At 43.9% G+C, this 19,340-nt stretch overlaps 1 non-coding gene across 1 annotated transcript; it reads right to left on the reverse strand.

The window, feature by feature from the left end:
- Window positions 1-15,399: 15,399 nt before the first annotated feature.
- Trnat-ugu (transfer RNA threonine (anticodon UGU)) lies at window positions 15,400-15,473 on the reverse strand. Its single transcript has one exon. It is a non-coding gene; the product is annotated as a tRNA-Thr (tRNA).
- Window positions 15,474-19,340: the final 3,867 nt, after the last annotated feature.

A 19,340-nucleotide genomic window follows, 5' to 3' on the forward strand; every position in this document is an offset into this window, starting at 1 on the left:
TGTTGCAACCGCTCCGAAAATTCAAAGCGTTTGACTTTGCCATCGGGTGTCAGGGCTTGTAGCAATTGTAAATGGTAAGCCTTCTGCTTTAGCCTTTTCCGTAAGATTTTCCAAACCGTCGGCTGTGGTACGTTTAGCTCCCTGCTTGCTTTATTCGTCGACTTCCGCGGGCTACGCGTGAAACTTGCCCGCACGCGTTCAACCGTTTCTTCGCTCACTGCAGGCTGACCCATTGATTTCCCCTTACAGAGGCATCCAGAAGCTTTAAACTGCGCATACCATCGCCGAATGGAGTTAGCAGTTGGTGGATATTTGCTGAACTTCGTCCTGAAGTGTCGTTGCACTGTTATGACTGACTGATGTGAGTGCATTTCAAGCACGACATACGCTTTCTCGGCTACTGTCGCCATTTTGTCTCACTGCGCTCTCGAGCGCTCTGGCGGCAGAAACCTGAAGTGCGGCTTCAGCCGAACAAAACTTTATGAGTTTTTCTACGTATCTGTTGTGTGTCGTGACCACATGTCAATGAATGGAGCTACAGTGAATTTATGAAATCGCTTCAATCATTTGTAATAGCCCTGTATATATATACATATATATATATATATATGAAACGAGAGAAGTGTCCTCATTGGCTGAGAGAGAAAGGTGCGGTGGTCTCTCTTGTCCTTCGGGAATACAGGGCGAGTTAGTCGCGAGAAGCCACTCAAAACGCACGGCCGATTAACTAGGGCGGCTCTAAAAGAACGGTCACGAGTGTATATTTCAGATGTTAAGCAAGATATAAATAGAAGTTATTAGTTATAAGAACGCCACGTGTCGTGGGTAGTGTCTCTCATTATGTAAAGTCAGAAAATGTGTGTAAAGGGTCGAATAACGGCGCAGTCCAGAGCCGCCATATTGCAAATGCTGATTCTGTGACGTGTGTGACAAAGCAATCACTGTATTAAAAGAAGTATAGTACAAACGTTGTTGACAATTAACAACTGGCGTCCGTAAACACTCCAATTCAGCAGGATCACCACCTACGTGGAACCTGGCGACTGAGCGCTACTTCTGTGCTACGAGGGACTTACCGAAGCAGCAAGCAGGTTAGTGATACCGCCCAGAGAAGCACTTCCTTCTCGTTACAATGCCAATGAGGGTGTTGTAAACAGATTGCGCAGGGTCTTGCTGACAACTTGGCTACTCGGCTTCGTGGGGTCTGCGCCACATTCGAACACTAGTATCGGCTCTTACCAAGTGAAATCCGGACTCATCTGACCAGGCCAGACTTTTCCAGTCGTCTAGAGTCCAGCCGATGTGGTCACGAGGCCAGGTGAGGCGTTGCAGGCGATGTTGTGCTGTTAGAAAATGTACTCGCGTTGGTCTTCTGCTATCATAGCCCATTAACGACAGATTTCGCCGCTCTGTGCTAACGGATTCATTCGTTGTACGTCCCACGTTGATTTCTGCGGTTATTTCACGAAGTGTTGCTTGTCTCTTAACACTGAGAGCTTTACGCAAACACCGCTGCTCTCGGTCGCTGAATGAAGGCTGTCGGTCACTGCTTTGTCCGTGGTGAGAGACAATACGTGAAATTTAGTATTCTTAGCACACTCTTGACACTGCGGGTCACGGATATTGAAATCCCTAACGGTTTTCGAAATGGATTGTCCCATGCGTCTAGCTCCAACTACCTTCCGCGTTCGAAGTCTGTCAGTTCCTGTAGGAAACCTTTACACATGAATCACCTGAGAACAAATGACGGCTCTACCATTGTACTGCCCTTTTACCTCGTGCACCCCATACTACCGCTATTTGCCGGCCGGAGTGGCCGAGCGGTTCTAGGCGCTACAGTCTGGAACCGCGCGACCACTACGGTCGCAGGTTCGAATCCTGCCTCGGGCATGGATGTGTGTGATGTCCTTAGGTTAGTTAGGTTTAAGTAGTTCTAAGTTCTAGGGGACTGATGACCTCAGCAGTTAGGTCCCATAGTGCTCAGAGCCATTTGAACTACCGCTATTTTTATGTGTGTTTATCGCTCGCTACCCCATGATTTTTGTCACCTCAGTGTGTAGCTGCAACTCTTCATTCTATACATGATGGATTGAGAACTCTGTGGACATATGGAAATATAACAATGAGCTAACACAGCTGCCATTCACGATTTAATCGAATGAACGATTTATTTGTAAGCAACCACTCTCGTATGTGATGCCATCTTGAAGGCAGCAAATGTTCCTTACAGTTAGCAATTTTAGATGTTTCTCGTGAAATTTAAGTGTTCTTTATCTAGAACGATAATGAGATAATATTCTTTTCATTGACCCATGTTAACTCGAGATTTTTTTATGTTGTCACTTTTGTAGAAGTAGAGATAGGTTTAATTTTTTAAATCCTTTAATTCTGTGACAATATGTATATGCTGTAAAGGACATTAACTACCCATTGGAACATAGTGCATAAGGCCCCGCAACCTGTATGAGTGAAGGAAAACCAAATTAATATCGTAGTGTTTTGCCTAATGTTAAACATAGCGACAAGTTATCGTCTTCAATGTCGGAACAACATTGCCAAAATTCCTACTTTAAGTACAAGTGCAAAATCATATTCGTACACTCTTTAGATGGACTCATTTTTTATTGTTTTTATAAGTTTTCCAACTGATTTGATGCCATCCTTCCCTCCCTGTCTCTTAAAAATATTTTCATTTCTGTAAACTTGCTATCGCATTCAAGTGACAAGTTATATCAATACACACCCGAGAAAGGATTCCTATAAATTTTGCATTGATTGTTGTTTCTTGTACTTCATTTCTTACCGCACCTACGTACCGTAGCAGAATTAGTCATCGCTTGCACCATAATATCAGTGCTATCAATTTTTTTCTGTCGTTTTCCTACAATATTCATTTTACTTGCACATAAAACTCCGCCACACAGATATGCAATTTTAGAAAATCAGTAGAGCTCATTTGTTGCATAAATTTTTCTCCAGCAAAGTCAGTCAGGTTCTGTCATGGAAATCTTGTATAATCATGTTTCCTTCACAACAAAAGTTTTCACGATTTCTACTGCGTCTTGACCAATTTCGTAGTCTAAGAAGCTTCAACAAATATCATATTTAAAAGAAAACACTCCACATCAATTTCTAAATACATCACACTTTGATTTAATGACACCTAGACATTTATGATTTTTATCCGTGTCAGATTTTGTTGACCTATGTGACTGTTATTCATTTAAGGACTGTGTATGGAGAATGCAACGAGCCGAAACACTTTCGAAATACCTTATGTGAATGCTATAACCAGTTGCAGGCTAGGTTTTTTTTTCCTTTATGATTTTCGATTCCCCTCCAGAGGCGGGGGCGGGCTGACAGCAGCTCAATACGCTGCTCTACAGTAGAGAGAAGAGTTAAACAACACAATGTTAAGATAACCAACAATATAAAAAAGGCGATAAAACGGCGACTTTGTTAATAACAGAAAATGGTGGAAAGTTGCGGAATTTGAAATATAAAAACAGGACGGTGACGATGCCTACTCCTTAATTATTTAGGTTTCCCAGTAGTAGCTGCTTTCACGTTTCAATAAACATTCTGCCTTCCAGAGCTTGTGCTCGGTGGTGATGTCTCACAGTCTTCAAACGTGTCGTAAGCTTTGCTGTTCCCCATTCACTCTCATACGTCATCTTTCTGGCTTTCAACCGTTATGTCCACAATAGCACTCTTCCGGGACGCTGTAAAAAGGGGACGCACCCCCCCCCCCTTTTTTTCAGATACAGTTCATTAAAAACAGACTATGTTGTCCCAACACAACCTGAGATACACAACCTGAGATACCATCTATATTCTGACTTTAGCGTGTCTGACACCCAGGACGGCTTAACTCAAATCGCGGCCCAGCATGGCCGCCTTCCTTCTCACCTGAAAGTGTCCGACTGCCTTCCAGAATTCTGCTCAGGCAGTTCTCCCCACCCACTTTACGATCCATGGCGTGTCCCTTGCTTACAACTAACGTCAACTTGCTTCCACTGAAGCTTCATATTTAGGTGTACATGCAGTTCAACATAAGAAATCTACGTGAATTAGGTACTGGAAATCACATATACTAGTATACCATATAGAGTAAAACAAAATTTAAAAAAATGGAAACTCAAAAAGAGGAAACCAAAATTAGTCACTATTTTATTGGGCCAGCCCCTAAGTGTAGGTATCAAAACAAATCACAGTTTTGTTCTCGACACCATTCCAGGCTATTACGGATGCTAGCCGTAGCACGCAGTACATCATATGACCCACCGAGTGCAGAGATAGCCGGGATCTTTCATCACGTCACTGTTTCCACCTTGTTCAGTGTACACCATATCATTTATTTTCCTCCAGAAATAAGAAGATAGACGGATCGGGCGAGCTTACATGGCCATTTAGCATCATATGTCTGCCTTTTTTTGGGGGGGGGGGGGGAGGGGGGAGGAGGGTAAAGATCCCATTCTGCTTGAAGGACAGATGCAGTGGTCAATGGTCTGGCTGGTTTCACCATCTTGTTGCACTCACATCACTTTCTTCGTCGTTGTTTTTTTTTTTTTTCTTTTTTTTTTGCCATCAGTCTACTCCCTGGTTTGATGCGGCCCGCCACGAATTCCTTTCCTGTGCTAACCTCTTCATCTCAGAGTAGCACTTGCAACCTGCGTCCTCAATTATTTGCTTGACTTATTCCAATCTCTGTCTTCCTCTAATTTTTGCCCACTACAGCTCCCTCTAGTACCATGGAAGTCATTCCCTCATGTCTTAGCAGATGTCCTATCATCCTGTCCCTTCTCCTTATCAGTGTTTTCCACATATTCCTTTCCTCTCCGATTCTGCGTAGAACCTCCTCATTCCTTAGCTTATCAGTCCACCTAATTTTCAACATTCGTCTATAGCACCACATCTCAAATGCTTCGATTCTCTTCTGTTCCGGTTTTCCCACAGTCCATGTTTCACTACCATACAATGCTGTACTCCAGACGTACATACTCAGAAATATTCTTCCTCAAATTAAGACCGGTATTTGATATTAGTAGACTTCTCTTGGCCAGAAATGCCTTTTTTGCCAAAGCGAGTCTGCTTTTGATGTCCTTCTTGCTCCGTCCGTCATTGGTTATTTTACTGCCTAGGTAGCAGAATTCCTTAACATCATTGACTTCGTGACCATCAATCCTGATGTTAAGTTTCTCGCTGTTCTCATTTCTACTACTTCTCATTACCTTCGTCTTTCTCCGATTTGCTCTAAAACCATACTGTGTACTTATTAGACTGTTCATTCCGTTCATCAGATCATTTAATTCTTCTTCACTTTCACTCAGGATAGCAATGTCATCAGCGAATCGTATCATTGATATCCTTTCACCTTGTATTTTAATTCCAATCCTGGACCTTTCTTTTATTTCCATCATTGATTCCTCGACGTACAGATTGAAGAGTAGGGGCGAAAGGCTACAGCCTTGTCTTACACCCTTCTTAATACGAGCACTTCGTTCTTGATCGTCCACTCTTATTATTCCCTCTTGGTTGTTGTACATATTGTATATGACCCGTCTCTCCCTACAGCTTACCCCTACTTTTTTCAGAATCTCGAACAGCTTGCACCATTTTATATTGTCGAACGCTTTTTCCAGGTCGACAAATCCTATGAAAGTGTCTTTATTTTTCTTTAGCCTTGCTTCCATTATTAGCCGTAACGTCAGAATTGCCTCTCTCGTCCCTTTACTTTTCCTAAAGCCAAACTGATCGTCACCTAGCGCGTTCTCAATTTTCTTTTCCATTCTTCTGTATATTATTCTTGTAAGCAGCTTCGATGCATGAGCTGTTAAGCTGATTGTGCGATAATTCTCGCACTTGTCCGCTCTTGCCGTCTTCGGAATTGTGTGGATGATGCTTTTTCCGAAAGTCAGGTGGTATATCGCCAGACTCATATATTCTACACACCAACGTGAATAGTCGTTTTGTTGCCACTTCCCCCAATGATTTTAGAAATTCTGATGGAATGTTATCTATCCCTTCTGCCTTATTTGACCGTAAGTCCTCCAAAGCTCTTTTAAATTCCGATTCTACTACTGGACCCCCTATCTCTTCTAAATCGACTCCTGTTTCTTCTTCTATCACATCAGACAAATCTTCACGCTCATAGAGGCTTTCAATGTATTCTTTCCACCTATCTGCTCTCTCCTCTGCATTTAACAGTGGAATTCCCGTTGCACTCTTAATGTTACCACCGTTGCTTTTAATGTCACCAAAGGTTGTTTTGACTTTCCTGTATGCTGAGTCTGTCCTTCCGACAATCATATCTTTTTCGATGTCTTCACATTTTTCCTGCAGCCATTTCGTCTTAGCTTCCCTGCACTTCCTATTTATTTCATTCCTCAGCGACTTGTATGTCTGTATTCCTGATTTTCCCGGAACATGTTTGTACTTCCTCGTTTCATCAATCAACTGAAGTATTTCTTCTGTTACCCATGGTTTCTTCGCAGCTACCTTCTTTGTACCTATGTTTTCCTTCCCAACTTCTGTGATGGCCCTTTTTAGAGATGTCCATTCCTCTTCAACTGTACTGCCTACTGCGCTATTCCTTATTGCTGTATCTATAGCCTTAGAGAACTTCAAACGTATCTCGTCATTCCTTAGTACTTCCGTATCCCACTTCTTTGCGTATTGATTCTTCCTGACTAATGTCTTGAACTTCAGCCTACTCTTCATCACTACTATATTGCGATATGCGTCTATATCTGCTCCTGGGTACGCCTTACAACCCAGTATCTGATTTCGGAATCTCTGTCTGACCATGATGTAATATAATTGAAATCTTCCCGTATCTCCCGGCCTTTTCTAAGTATACCTCCTCCTCTTGTGATTCTTGAACAGTGTATTCGCTATTACTAGCTGAAACTTGTTACAGAACTCAATTAGTCTTTCTCCTCTTTCATTCCTTGTCCCAAGCCCATATTCTCCTGTAACCTTTTCTTCTACTCCTTCCCCTACAACTGCATTCCAGTCGCCCATGACTATCAGATTTTCGTCCCCCTTTACATACTGCATTACCCTTTCAATATCCTCATACACTTTCTTTATCTGTTCATCTTCAGCTTGTGACGTCGGCATGTATACCTGAACTATCGTTGTCGGTGTTGGTCTGCTGTCGATTCTGATTAGAACAACCCGGTCACTGAACTGTTCACAGTAACACACCCTCTGCCCTACCTTCCTATTCACAACGAATCCTACACCTGTTATACCATTTTCTGCTACTGTTGATATTACCCGATACTCATCTGACCAGAAATCCTTGTCTTCCTTCCACTTCACTTCACTATATCTAGATTGAGCCTTTGCATTTCCCTTTTCAGATTTTCTAGTTTCCCTACCACGTTCAAGCTTCTGACATTCCACGCCCCGACTCGTAGAACGTTATCATTTCGTTGATTATTCAATGTTTTTCTCATGGTAACCTCCCCCTTGGCAGTCCCCTCCCGGAGATCCGAATGGGGACTATTCCGGAATCTTTTGCCAGTGGAGAGATCATCATGACACTTCTTCAATTACAGGCCACATGTCCTGTGGATACACGTTACGTGTCTTTAGTGCAGTGTTTTCCATTGCCTTCTGCATCCTCATGTCGTTGATCATTGCTGATTCTTCCGCCTTTAGGGGCAATTTCCCACCCCTAGGACAAGAGAGTGCCCTGAACCTCTATCCGCTCCTCCGCCCTCTTTGACAAGGCCGTTGCCAGAATGAGGCTGACTTCTTATGCCGGAAGTCTTCGGCCGCCAATGCTGATTATTTATCAAAATTTAGGCAGTGGTGGGGATCGAACCCGGGACCGAAGACGTTTTGATTATGAATCAAAGACGCTACCCCTAGACCTCGTTATTAATTCAGAATCGCCGAGGAGAACAGGGAGTTCGTTCCCAAGGAAACTGGTGTACGTTCTCTCTCACTTAATCGGCCTTCCAAAAAAATGAAGATCAGCAACACGCTTACCGATAATAGTACCCCAGCAACTGACGGCTCATCTGCATTGATCATGTGCCTCATGCAAGCGACAGGAGTTCACGGAGGCCCAATAATGTCTGGCAGTACGTTTTGGCACACTTGCGCTGCAACACGTTGACTCGTCTGTAAATAGAGTCTCTTTAAGAAACCCAATAGGTTGGCTTAACGCCCACACACAATAGATCAGCCGATTGGCCTTTTATCCACTGAAAGCTTTCGGTGCATGTGCCGGCGGAATGGGTGCACGTTTGAGTCTCTCAAAGTGCGATTCACCGTGCAGATTTATAGCGAGGGTGCTTGTACTGCTGTGTGGATTGTGTGTACCATAAGCGGTCTGATCAAAAAGTAACGGAATTTTTTAAAATTTTGCGGGCTTTACACACCTGAATTTCAATTTTTTTATCTTGGTGGTGTTTATGTTCCTGATGTACGTGTGCGTTTTCAGCTGTTTTGAGTATTTAGTTCATTGTTGTCAGTCGAGAAGGTTATACGTGTTTTCGTGTTTCGAAAAAGATGGCTCAAGGAATTTGTATTATATTTTGGTTGAAAATCGGAATAATTTGTAGGATCGCATTGAAAACATTGACTGTGGCTTTTGCCGAATCTTCTATGAGTAAGACAAGAGTTTACGAGTGGTAGAAACGTTTCAGAGAGTGTCGAAAAGACGTTGAAGACGACGACCGCCCTAGACGCCCTAGCACATCAATTACTTATGACAATGTGGAAGAGGTAAAGGAAATGGTTCTGGAAAATCGCCGAATTACCATCTGAGAGTTTGCTAATCATGTCAGGATATCCTTTGGTTCATGTCAAGCCTCTTTTTAGGATGTTTTGGGCATGAGACATGTAGCATCAAAGTTTCGTCCGAAATTGTTGAATTTCGACAAAAAAGGGGCGCCTAGACATCGCTCACGAATTGTTGAACGAATTCGACATCGATCCATAACTTCTAAAGAAGGTTAACTGCTGTCGAAACACGTTTACTCGGGTATGATGTCGAAACCAAGGCTCAGTCGTCCCAATGGAAACTGCCTGAAGATCTAAGACAAAAACAAAATTCAAGAAGTTCGATCACATGTGAAGGTTCCTCTCACTGTTTTCTTCGGCTAGAATGGGATAGTGCATCAAGAGTTCCTATCTTCTGGTTGTACGGCCAGTAGGGAATACTGCCCGGAAGTTATGCGCCATTTGCGTGAAGCGATCCGAAGAAAACGATCAGAACTGTGGCGCAACGACACCCGGAAATTGCATCACTGTAATGCTCCCGCTCGCATCTCAATGCTTGTTGGTGATTTTTTTTTTTTGCAAAAACGTAACTTATGTTGCCTTAGCTACCGGATTTGCCAGACTTGGCCCTCTAAGACTTTTTTTCTATTTCCGAGGCTAAAGAGAACCATCATGAAACGACATCATTTTGCCACCAATGATGCGACGAAAGCAGAATTGCTGAAGGAGCTGAATACGATACCGAAAAGTGAATTCCTTAAGTGCTTCCGAGATAGGAAAAAACACTGGTGCAAGTGTGTTATACGAGGGTTGTCGAGAAAGTAAGTTCCGATCGGTCACGAAATGGAAACCACTGAGAAAATCCGGTAAAGTATCTCTAGTATGCCCGTCGATCGTGCCGCGTCGCTCTTTTCAATTCTGAGTGAACAGTAAGCACGTAAAGATGCGTAGGGAACAGCGTCTCCCGCCAAGTATGGGGGCCGGGTTAGAGATTTCGCCTGTGTGATGCAGCCCACATAACACACCTGTCTAGCAGGTCCTACTTCATGCCAATTCTCGGCCGCACACTGCAGTGGCAATGAAGCGTTTCCGAAGAGAAGTGTTTGATCACCCACAATATGGTGCGTAATTGGCCCGCCCTGAATCTCGTCTCTGCTCACAAGAACCGCTGGCTATTAAGGCAAATTTTTTCCCAGACAACGAGCTGCAGACCCGTGCAGATAACTGCGAGATAGCACAGGCGACTGCTTTCTATGACGAGGGTATTGGAAAGATGATACTACACTACTACAACACTCGAAGTTGGAGCGGTGACTATGTGGAGAAGTAGGTGTAAGGTGTACCTACCAGCTGCAAATAAAACGTTTCTGGTTTTCGCTGGGGTTTCCATTTCGCGATGAATCGGAACTTACTTTCTGGACAACCCTCGTATCTGAGGGCAATTAGTCTGAAGGGGACAAGGTTGATGTTGTCGAAGAAATAAATACTCTTTAAGAAAAACAAAAATTCTCGTTACTTTTTGATCACACCTCGTATCTAGTGCAATGAGATTGTTTCGATTTCACACAGGCCTGCTGCGCTGGCGCTGCGCCGGGCGCAAATTCCCTATCTCTCGTGCTCGCTGTACTGCAGCCCGAAACGTGTCTGCGCAAGGATGGCTCCATTCTCGTTCCGGATATCTTTCAGCGTAACCCAAGGTGTCTCCCTAGTAACATTATTACACATGCTTAAATAAATAAAATTTTTAGTACGGAATCTTGTTAGAAAGATCCACTACAGTGACAACAAGTATAGAGGACGCTTGTACAAGAAAACCTTAGCAGCCCTGACCTATTATCAGAATCATTTCTATTATTTCTGAAGAAATGTACGTGTTGTATTCTGCAGCGCGGCGTGGCGGAAAGAGAGGGTTTGGTTGTTGTGAGGGAGGAGACCAGACAGCGAGGTCATCGCTCTCATCGGATTAGCGAAGGAAGTCGGCCGTGCCCTTTCAAAGGAACCACCCCGGCATTTGCCTGGAGCGATTTAGGGAAATCACGGAAAACCTAAATCAGGATGGCCAGACGCGGGATTGAACCGTCGTCCTCCCGAATGCGAGTGCAGTGTGCTAACCACTGCGCCACCTCGCTCGGTTGCGGAAAGAGAACGACATGCGTCCACTGCCAGTTCCGCCACGTCTTCCTCGCCCGACTTGCCCGCCTCGTGTGCCGCCATGACATGAGCTGTCTGCTATACCACAATGGAGCAGCGCTACTCAGCTGCTGCTGGAGTACTGCCTATTCTTCGTGTTTTATTGTTGCTGTTGTTACTTATCTACAAACTGAATATCACGCTAGACTAACTTGGGACCGCTCTCCGAATGAACTCGTTAAATTCCACTTTAAAAATCATTTTGTTTGTAAAGGGGAAGAAATAGTGTTTTCCTTTGACACTAGACGTCGCAGGAAAGTGGTTATGGGCAGCATTTGTTTGAACTGATTGCAAAAAAGAAATTACAAATAGCTGTCGAAACTCCAGAGAAAATGTGCCTCGAGACTCTTAGGACAGATACACTGTACATTCACGCAATTATATACTTACAAGTCTAGTTTGGCAAGGATGGAACAGGTAGTCGTCAGTTGCCTTACAATAGGAACCAGCTCGACATTAACCTGAAGTCAATGCGGAACCGATTTACCCTGAAAAAAATTGTTCCAGTTTCGACCACCAGGTGCAAATCTGGCGCTGTAAGCATCTCGTCAACGTCTCCAGTGCTCATAATGACAAAATTGTGTAAGCGGCGGTTAATAATATAGTCAAAATTATACCTTTCTCACTTGTTTGATCTCTTCTGGCCCCTAATCCGTTAGATATGGAACATTTCTGTATGTCTTTCTTGCATTCACAGTGAGTAGCTCCACTTTACTAACACGCGGTATTATCCATTGCAAAATTTTGGACTGAAGTTCTCCAGAAAATAAATAAATTGTAGTTCGTGGGATAGGACAGTGAAGTTTTGTAATCGTTATTTACTTGCACAATACTTTATTTTTGGTACCAAACCCATGCTCTGTCATTTAAGTACTCCTTCACTGTGTCGACTGTTCCGCTTAACAAGTGATTTTTAAATAAGTTTGTTTTAATAATCACTTTAATATTTAATGGGCAATTCATTCTAAAGTTTTATTCCTTAGTGGAATATGCTGCTTTCAGTTTTATGTTTTTATGTTTATCTTGTCCTCTGTCATGGGCAGAGCTGTTTGTTCACGATCATTATGGTTATTTTTGATGTGCGTACCAGTCAGGTAGATAGAGGAAAATCCTCAAAGTTTTGGACGGTCTTTACAACTAGCCCGATTACTACTTTTGGTTATACTTCTTATGACCCTTTTCTGTAGTTAGGAAACTTTCTTCATATTTTGTACACATGTTCCCCATCGTTATCTGTGTTAAATACTGTAGCGTTAGTAAGAATCAGAGTTATTAACCAGATACATTACTAAATAAATGTATCTTTGTTTCTGTATGGCTAGGGATCATGATTGTGAAGTAATAGGAATATTATTTTGTCCTATGTATTGATCAAGCATTGAGAATAAGTCGGCTATCACCACAGAATAATAGGTGAGGCTGCAACTTAACAACTCTCATATCAAGTTATTTCTAACCTTATACACCGGTTACGGAACATCTGCGAGGTCATAGTGTCGGAGAGAGGCTAAGAGACATCGCAAAGAACCTGCACTACATATGCGGCTACTCATCGCGAATTCAGATGGCTGCGAGATTAAAAGTGCTCAGCTCTTCACCGAGATAATTGCAGTAGACGCTTGTTCAGGATATTCACTTGACCTTCGCAACACATTATACGATGACTTTAAACGGGTGGATTTTATGGCAGACTATTCAGCATTACAATGTACAACACCAAACAACAGGTAAAACTGAGTAGATGAACTAAATCATTAACAAGGAAATGTTCCGCGCACAAAAGAATTCGATAGCTAGGAAGAGAGTGTATATTTCAGTGGCGTGTAACCAAAAGTCATTGACTGTTACATACTGCTGACAGGACTCTAAGGGCGTAAGCTGCTGATGACATTCGGTTGCTCTGTATTTTTTGTTAAACTGAAGTGCCAAAGAAACTGGTACAGGCATGCGTATTCAAACAGGCAGAACACGGCGCTGCGGTCGGCAACGCCTACATAAGACAAGTGCCTGGCGCAGTTGTTCGATTGGTTACTGCTGCTGCAATGGCACGTTGTCATGATTTAAGTGGGTTTGAACGTGGTGTTACAGTCGGTGCACGAGCGATAGAACACAATATCTCCGAGTTAGCGATGAAGTGGGGATTTTCCGTACGACCATTTCATGGGTGTATCGTGAATATCAGAATACGGTAAAACATCAAATTTCTGACATCGCTGCGGCCGGAAAAGATCCTGCAAGAACGGGACCAACGACGACTGAAGAGAATCGTTCAACGTGACAGAAATGAAACCCTTCCGCAAATTGCTGCTGGGCCATCAACAAGTGTCAGCGTGCGAACCATTCAACGAAACATCATCGACATGGGCTTTCGGAGCCGAAGGCTCACTCGTGTACCCTTGATGACTGCACGACACAAAGCTTTACGCTTCGCCTGGGCCCATCGACTCCGACATTGGACTGTTGATGACTGGAAATATGTTGCCTGGTCGGACGAGTCTAGTTTCAAATTTTATCGAGTGAATGGACGTGAATGGGTGTGGAGACAACCTCATGAATCTATGGAACGCTACATGTTGTCAGGGAACTGTTCAAGCTGGTGGAGGCTCTGTTATGGTATAGGACGAGTGCAGTTGGAGTGACATGGGATCCCTGATACGTCTAGAAACGACTCTGACAGGTGACACGTACGTAACCCTCCTGTCGGACCGCCTGCATTCATTCATATCCATTGTGCATTCTGATGGACTTCGGCAATTCCAGCAGGCCAACGCGACACCCCACACGTCCAGAATTGCTACAGAGTGGCTCCGAGAACGCTCTTCTGAGTTTAAAAACTTCCGCTGTCCGCCAAACTCCTCAGATATGAACATGATTGAGCATATCTGGGAGGCCTTGTAATGTGCTGTTCAGAAGAGACCTCTACCCACTGGTACTCTTACGGACTTACGGACACCGCTGCAAGATTCGTGGTGACAATTCTCTCCAACACTACTTGAGACATTAATCGAGTCCATGCCCGTCGTGTTGGGCACTTTCGCGTGCGCGCGGGGGGGGGGGGGGGGGGCCTACACGGTATTAGGAAGGTGTAATAGTTTTTTGGCTCATATATTTGTCTATTATTGTCATTTAACACAATCTTCACGCCTGACAGAGTGTATTAGCAGAGAACAGTCCGGTCGCCTCCATAGCTTGCCACTCAGGTCACTGATTTGTCGGTATGCGATTACTTTGTGTGGGGAGCCCTCAGGTCGAAGTTGTATTGTAACAAGCATCACAGTCTTAAAAAGCTGTGGTGGAACATTTAGGATGAGACTGCGGAAATTCCAGTACTCCAGCTTGGATCCACCTTCAGCAACTTGCTGACAAGGGCCCAAGGGTGCCAAGACACAGATGGTGGTCACTTTCAACATCTGATAGAATCAGGTTAGTACTGAATTTCCTTTCCTCTGCTGTGTTTCCTTGTTCCTTAGAACTCTGATCTCCGGGCCACTTTTATTTGCTTGTCCCACCCTATATATTCCTGAGTGGAAATGAAGGGAGAAAGGTCCTATGAACATGTGTCTGGAAACGCATCATTGCCACGGTAGACGGCGCTGACGCATGACAGTTCCTCTGACCACGTCCGATGTGTTCCTTGTGTGTTGCTGCACGCTCTGTGACTGACGCAGCCTACTGTAAGCAGCAGAATGGTCCGCTATTCATGTCGGGAACAAGTCGAGATGGCGTTTGTGTACTGCCAAGCAGATGGAAACGGCCGAGAGACAGCGCGGCTATACTAAAAACAACTACCCTCACAGCCGGCCGCGGTGGCCGAGCGGTTCTGGCGCTGCAGTCCGGAACCGCGGGACTACTACGGTCGCAGGTTCGAATCCTGCCTCGGGCATGGATGTGTGTGATGTCCTTAGGTTAGTTAGGTTTAAGTAGTTCTAAGTTCTGTGGGACTGATGACCTAAGATGTTAAGTCCCATAGTGCTCAGAGCCATTTGAACCATTTGAACTACCCTCACAGATGCCAACCACAACATTTAAAGCTCTGTTTGGCAGTTTGTGTGACATGGCTCCTTTCTCACAGAGGAATGTGCAGGAAGGCGCCGGACTGTGGGTACAACAGGTTTTGAGGACCGGGTTCTATAGTACATGGAGACGACCCCTAGTACAAGCTCCAGGCAAGTGGCTCGCCAACTTGATGTATCCATCCCTCTGACCTGCAATCCCATGGAAGCCACTCTGAACACCTGTTGTGGCGCTAATGCGGTGCAACTGTGTATTGTCTTCGGGGACGATTTGTTGCCATTGCACAGACACTATCCATTACCGGACACACGCTCGTAAGTACTTTTTTTGCTCGATTTCTCATTAGGAATCCGTTATTCCAATATGTCGGTTTTATTAATAAATGATAATTAATTGAAACCCTCAGCTGCCGACAGGTGTTGTTGATATAACTCGATGGGGACAGCTGAAAATGTGTGCCCCGACCGGGACTCGAACCCGGGATCTCCTGCTTACATGGCAGACGCTCTATCCATCTGAGCCACCGAGGAGATTGTGGACAGCTGGGAAAGTGGGTCTCACGGGAAGCGTGCAAGGGATAAGTCCCTGCAGTTGCGCTATTCATCTGTGTCCTCGGTGGCTCAGACAGATGCCGGCACGGTAGCTCGGCGTGTTCAGTCAGAGGGCTGTTCGCCCTCTGTAATAAAAAAACTTAGTAAAGAGATCAACTTGAACGGATGTCTTATGACGTCCGCCCAGACCAAACGCAACGAACAATACCGAACAAAATGCAAAAAAAAGAGAGAAAGAAGCAAGCAACAATAACTAAAAAAAATGGATAGAGCGTCTGCCATGTAGGCAGGAGATCCCGGGTTCGAGTCCTGGTCGGGGCTCACATTTTCAGCTGTCCCCATCGAGGTATATCAACATCACCTGTCGGCAGCTGAGGGTTTCAATTAATTATCGATTATCATTTATTCTAGAGAAGCTGCATTGTTATCAATGGTATCTGTTCTTTCGAGAACAGTTACTTTCTTCAAATATATGGATTTATTAATGTTCACTCCTAGAAATTTTGTGTTTGTTAGGAAGTATGTACATGTTCGACAATATATAATTTAACAGTGTCATTTTCTCTCTTTAAACTGATATTCATGGCATTTGTTTTTCTTATGTTCACTGTAACTTTATTGCACTGTCACTAATTGTAAACTTCTTTGAGGGTTTCATTTCCTTCCTCTGCGACGAGTTCTCGCTTTCTCACAGACTGGTCCGCCGGAGCACTCCATCAAGGTGCTATCTCTCGTTTCCTCGACTCCTCGTTGCACCAAGGAGTGTAAAGCCGGAGTGTGAGAAGAAAGTGAACACGACCAGTCGGCGATGGCCGATTGTGCGGCGACAGCTCAGTAAACAGTAGCCGTGGAGCCGGTGTAGACAGCTGTAAACAGCAGTGACGCCTAAGTCCAGAAGCACACCGCCGAGCCGCCCGCAGCATCGGCGCCACGTATCGGGAAGAGTTTGTGGCTTCTTTCTGTAGCTGGGCTGACTGAAGGTGGGAGTGTACGGCGTTACGGCGCGTCCTACGTCTGTCGTTATTGCTGTATGGCTATACGTCACACAGGTGTGAGCATTTTGATGTTGCCAACTACTTGCGCCACATATATCGCAGCTGTGAACCTCACAGTACGTAGCTTACTAAAACCTGTAACTGACCTAGCTTTACACAATTTCTGAATTTTAGCTGAATTAACTGATCTTCGTTCGTGTAACGGCAGTTGTTTGAAATTAGCTGTACTGAACTCATCGTGGTCTCGGTTGCTGCGCTTAGCGTGTGGGAAATGTACTTAAAGGGGTAGTGAAATAATGAAAGAAGAATAAAACTGTACATTAATTTTTTTCTTCAGCAAAAAACAAATTACATTTCCTTACCACGGGGAATCAGCCCCTTAAGCACAACAAGTTGAAAAAAAACATTGCACCCTTTAGGAAAATTAACTGTATCAAAATTACAAGAATAATTAACATTTTATCACTAATACTACCTTAGAGAAGCAAGAATCTGCACAATATATAATTAAGCGAAGAGTAGGCCATTAAAATTATTGATCAACACAGTAACACACCAGATGCAAGAACATCAAGCAGTAGAGAAAGCAGCTTCTTGGAACATAAGAAACAAATAATAACAATAATAATAATGAGCGTATGGCATTGGTGGCCGGGAGACCCCTCGCGGGACGGTTCGGCCGCCGCTCCACAAGTTCTTTAACGCCACTACGGCGACTTGACGAGTGAATGAGGATGATATGATGGTCACTCAACACCCAGTCATCTCGAGGCAGAGAAAATCCCTGACCCGGGACCCCGTGTGCGGGAAGCTAGAATGCTCCCGCAAGGCCACGAGCCGCGGACTAGAAACAAATAAGTTACAGTTATCACATGAAATGTTAAAGGACCAAGACCACTTTCAAATCATAGTGAATAACAGCTTAACTTTGCAAATTAGTTGCGTGCACCAGCTGCAACAGGCACAACTCACATACGGAGACCCTCTGCAATGGTTACACGGAACAAGGTTTGTCACCCGATGTCTACGTGACCCTTCGGAGTCGCAGATGTGCGGACTGACCGACGCGTGGACGATTTATGCAACCAAGGTAGCCCCTCGCAAGTAAGTGCATTAACAGCTAGAATGGAAGGCAGACCTAGGTTACAAATACTTCTTAGTCGAGATACAAGGGTGAAAATGCGCATTAATTGCACAAAGTCGTAGGCCAAATTTGAAAAACAGTATGAATATTACATTTTCTTTAGCAAAACATTGCACCAGCCCACTACGCTTGTGAATGACACAAATTTAAGCAACCGCCCAAATACCTAGGCCTTACTACCTTCCAACCTTAATAATATGAACAACCTTACAAAGACTATAAAATGCAGGTAATAGTCTGACAAGACAGCATACGGAATTTATAGAAATTTTAAATATATATTTGACAATAAAATATTGGCTAGGTCACAATTTTACGTCATGGAACTTGCAATGCAGCACAGCATGCTACTCGTAAAATTGCAAAACTTAAAACAAGGCAGATCAAGCTTCATAGCTTACAGTTTATCACAGTTCCAGCACCAGCTCAACAGTAAATAAAAGGTCATTTACACGCAGCAGAACAACAGTCCAGTGACGTAACCGTAGTTTAAACATAGCAGTCCACGTGAGCTATTCTAGAACACACCAAGATTTCCATCAATCTTCAATACAAATAAGTCATGAATTTTAAACAAATCGCTCACATGCAAAATAAACAATGTAATACTACACATAGCTGGAGCCAAATTATGTGAAGGCAGTCATCCAAAATACAATTTCGAATCACTTCGCAGCCACGCTGGCAATACAGATGCAGTAGGAAGCATGTACAGTTCCTGGATCTAGAGTTTGAAACATCAATACGTTCGCATGTTCCACTTCCCGATTAACCCGTTCTCTACTTATGTACCAATAATAATGGTGTCATCAGCAAAAAGAATTTTATCCCCATCGTTAAAACTATCTAAAAAGTCATTAATGTATATCGAAAGCAGCATGGGTCCTAATGTGATACCCTGAGTAATTCCTGTGTTAATATATTTTGGTGCTGGTAAGTGTTTCACAAAAAGTTTAACTTTTTGTGGTTTATTTTGTCTCTATGCTTTGTATCCTATCTGCTAGGTAGCTTCACCTCTTATTACTAATGATTCTAATTCATTTAACACAATAATACAGTCAAGTGTACCAACAGCCTTAGAAAGATCCAAGAACGTGCCTGCGACACACTCATTTTTATCAAGGACCCCAAGCATCACTTTTATGAATTCCAGTACAGCTGATACCGCACGTCTACAACTTAGAAACCTAATCTGTCATTTACTTAGAAGGCTGTGTAAGGGGGGGGGGATAAAAAAGTTTCCGTTCAAAGGCTGTGCAATCCAGAATGGGCATGCCAATCGGGCAACATCGCCGTCGGCATTGAAGCAATAATCCCTACCACGCTCCAGGTTAAAGATACCCGCTTGGCGAAACAATGTGTCTTGATGCGTGAAGAAGTCCGTAACTGCCTGCTGCACATCCTAGTCCGACAGAAACCGTTGACGATTCGAGGCTTTCTTTTAAGGGAGCGAAGGCGTGATATTCGCATGGGGAGACATCAGGACTATAGGTGCTCGGCTGCCTCCTATATGAGAGAGCGTAACTTCTGCATTACGACATTTGCAATATGAGGATGTGAATTATCATGAAGCAGCAGAATCCCATGTCGCACCATTCTACACTGGTGGTTTTCGACAGACATGCTGCTCAATACCCAGTCATTGTTCAAAGGATGTTTGCGAGTTTACCTGTGGTGCTGACTGTATAAAATGATTGAGAATGTAGG

This window comes from Schistocerca serialis, chromosome 2 (genome assembly GCF_023864345.2).
Source record: "Schistocerca serialis cubense isolate TAMUIC-IGC-003099 chromosome 2, iqSchSeri2.2, whole genome shotgun sequence".
Classification (NCBI taxonomy): Eukaryota; Metazoa; Arthropoda; class Insecta; order Orthoptera; family Acrididae; genus Schistocerca; species Schistocerca serialis.